This window comes from Cololabis saira, chromosome 14 (genome assembly GCF_033807715.1).
Source record: "Cololabis saira isolate AMF1-May2022 chromosome 14, fColSai1.1, whole genome shotgun sequence".
In the NCBI taxonomy this organism is placed as follows: Eukaryota; Metazoa; Chordata; class Actinopteri; order Beloniformes; family Belonidae; genus Cololabis; species Cololabis saira.
In genome coordinates, this window is record NC_084600.1 from 19,558,475 (window position 1) to 19,562,052 (window position 3,578).

Here is a 3,578-nt window from a genome sequence, read left to right on the forward strand (position 1 = left end):
AGATTACCACATATGATTGTGTTTTTAAAATTTTTTTAACATCTTTATTGACATTCACAACAAGATTATAAATAAGACAAGAACAGTGTATACAATAATGATGAGATGTTGTATACAACATTAATACAAAAACCATCATTATCAATCAAACACGATAGGGGTTGACAGCAGGAGTGAAAAACAAATTAAAACTTAGTCAGTAAAAATATTATAAAGCTTACATAGATCATATGTTTTAACAGCTTTTTTATTCCTCACAATCACATAAGGAGGAGATATATTGTTTAATATATGCAAAAAGTAAAAACATGTAGGGTTTTATTACCAGAACATTTAGATTTGTGTATGTGGAATTTTTGTATTTATTTTTTATTTATTAACATACAGTGCAAACAACGACAAAAGACGACATCAGTTTGTGTGTGTGTGTGTGTGTGTGTGTGTGTGTGTGTGTGTGTGTGTGTGTGTGTGTGTGTGTGTGTGTGTGTGTGTGTGTGTGAAGATAAGGTGATGAAAGTAGATACATAAATTGACATTAATTCGAGATTAAATATGTTAAACAAATAAATAATTATCATATAGAGTGGTGTAGCACGATATAAAATAGAATAATAATATAGTAATATCCTAATATAACATCATTTTTATAAAATATTATAAAATATTATAAAATATTGTGTAATATAGTGTATGTGGAATTTAGATAAAATAATTAACAAACTAATCAAATAAAACTGGGGAATTCAATTTATTATCATGTTCAGTGTAACCAAACCAAACATTTTTCCAGCATTCCGGCAGGACACCAACAACATTTCCTCACTAGTGACACCTACTGCTTAGGATGATGATTGCTGTTAATAAAAGGCGCCTGAAGCACCAGTTATAGTTATCAGTTGTGTGTTGGTTGCACACAGGCTGAAGACTTCCAGCCTTTTTTCAGAAATCAGCTGATTATTGTTGACTCTGCTGATTGAGTGTTTTCTTGGGTTAACAAGTTCACAGGACTTCCTTTTCAGACACAGTGTTCAAGTGTTGCAAGCAAGAAGACTATCGTCCCCGAGCTGAAAGTAGAAGAGCTCCTCAAGGGCGCCCTGTCGCCAGGCCTGCTCCTGGTTGGATGTAATCCACCAGCAGTCAGGGAAGCCTACTGGCCATGAGCTTGGAGAATATTATATTCTTTCATAGGTCACAACATTTCAAGTCACAGCATAAGAGGAGCAGTGGAGTCAGTTGTCCTTACTCAAATAGGTTGTTGCGATTATTTGACAGGTAAAATTGTGTTTAACTGTATTATAATTTGACTGAAGTTCAGCATTGACATTTTAAGATTGATTTAAAAAAAAATCTAAATTAATACTGATTGACTGCAGGGTTAATCAGTTTTTAAAGGCAAACTCCATAGAAGAACATTTCGCCTAGTGGAGCCTAAAGCTGGTATGTACACATGGCTTAATGCTGCTGTGCAGAATGTATTCAATTCAAAAACCCCATTCTTGCAACCACTGATTTTCCGGCATGGGTGATGTCATTGTATTGCAATCCAGCACATCCAGATTAGCTTTTGAAGCTACAACAGGACAGAATAAAGCAGGCTGAATTTCCTCCCCTCCAGCTGCAGTCCAAGTGTGTGTGCACTGCTGACAAAGTCCAGATACACGTAGCACTCTAATCCCAGCATGCTACACAGAGAGACTAATTATGACTGGCATTATAATTCTCTTACTAACATAAATGAGCTTTATGATAATCATTTGATGTAGGAAACATGGAAACAAAAGAAGCTGGGTTTTTTTTTCATTCATTTGCGGGCTCTTCTATTTTTGGGAGCTGAGGACAATCTGGGATGTTGTCTTTAGACCTTGTGGGGGTTTTTCCACAGAAGTCACCCTTGCTTACCTCTCAGACAAATGAATCCAAATGAAGGGAGTCCCAATATGATCATGAACAGGAAGATCAGTAAAATATCAATAATGATTACTAACCAAATATAATTTAAGAAAATAGAGCAATGAATATTCTTTCAGGGAACTCTGAACCCTTTATATCCAGGAGCATTGTTAGTGTTATAGGCTTAAAAGCTAAATAATAGAGCATACATACTTATCTGATGGTAATAATGATAGGCATGACAGAGGACATATACATGTATGTAGCTTATGTTTCCACAGCTGATTAAACCAAGTGAAAGGGGGACTTCATTGCTCGTATGCACTGCTTGTATGCAGCATCTGTTTGTAGGAAGAGTGGAGGCTGAACCAGACATTTTTGTTGGCTGGAAAAGATAAGCTCTATCAGTGTTATTACAGTTCTCAGAGCTGTGTGCACTCATTCGTCCTGCAAACTCAGTAAGTCATTGGATGCATGGTTAGCGCAATATTGGGTTACAGGGGTGTAATCTTTCCACAGTTGTGAAAATTGCTAAATAAATATGAATACACAGCATCAGAAGCATACAAATGCAGTGTGAGTCCATGCGCTGACTTCTGCCACACTAGAGCCTGCTTAGCTCTCTCCCCTGCAGAAACCTTGTGGTTCCTTTATCTGGACTCAGCTATTTCACCCTCCGACTTCCAGTGTAATGACCTTTTTCTTCCACCCAGAACACAGTAGGCAGGCACTGTAGGCAGAAAACCCATCTCATCGAGAGGGATTTCATGTAACTCATGTGCTTTTAGGGGAAAGAAATCTGCAGTCTCTTTAAATGAACATGTCAGCCTTGCAGAGTTTTTGTGTCACATGATGCTTTGACGGGGTGGCATCACTCTGTTGTCCTTTTCATTTTACCTATCACAAACATTTTGGTCACTTTCACTGTCAAAGAATATTAATATTTAAAACTCTGAGTTTTAATTAATTTGTTTACTATTGGTCCTTTCAAATAAATGCCGGATCAATTCTAGTTCAGCAACAAAGAAGTGAATGCAGACCCCTCACACCCAGGACACAGTCTGTCTGAACTCCTCCCCTCTGGACGGCGCTACAGAGCACTGTACACCAAAACCTCCAGAGACAGTTTCTTCCCCCAGTGTTGCTCTGATGAACTCTCATCACTCATAGAGTCTCAGAGTAATCAACCACTGTGCAATAATAATAATAATAATAATAATAATAATAATAATAATAATAATAATAATAATAATAATAATAATAATAATAATAATGATAATGACAATAATAATAATAATAATAATAATAATAATAATAATAATAATAATAATAATAATAATAATAATAATAATAATAATAATAATAATAATAACCACAATCATACGCTGTAACAATGCAACTTTCAATAACCAATAGTGCTGCACCTTTCACTTAAAAAAAAAAAATTGTATATATGTTAATAAGAGATGTTATTTGTCTATTTCCTTTACAGTTAGCGAAATAACCGGAGTCAAATTCCCTGTCTTGTTTGACCTGACTTGGCCAATCTGATTCTGAATGGAAAAACGCATTTATTCAAGCAATAGTGCATTTTTCCTTTTGTCCAATAGAGGTCAGTGTTCTTGTTGACATGCGGTGCTCTTTGTTAAAATTAGCAGTAGAAGAAGAAGGAAGTGGGCGGAGCTTGC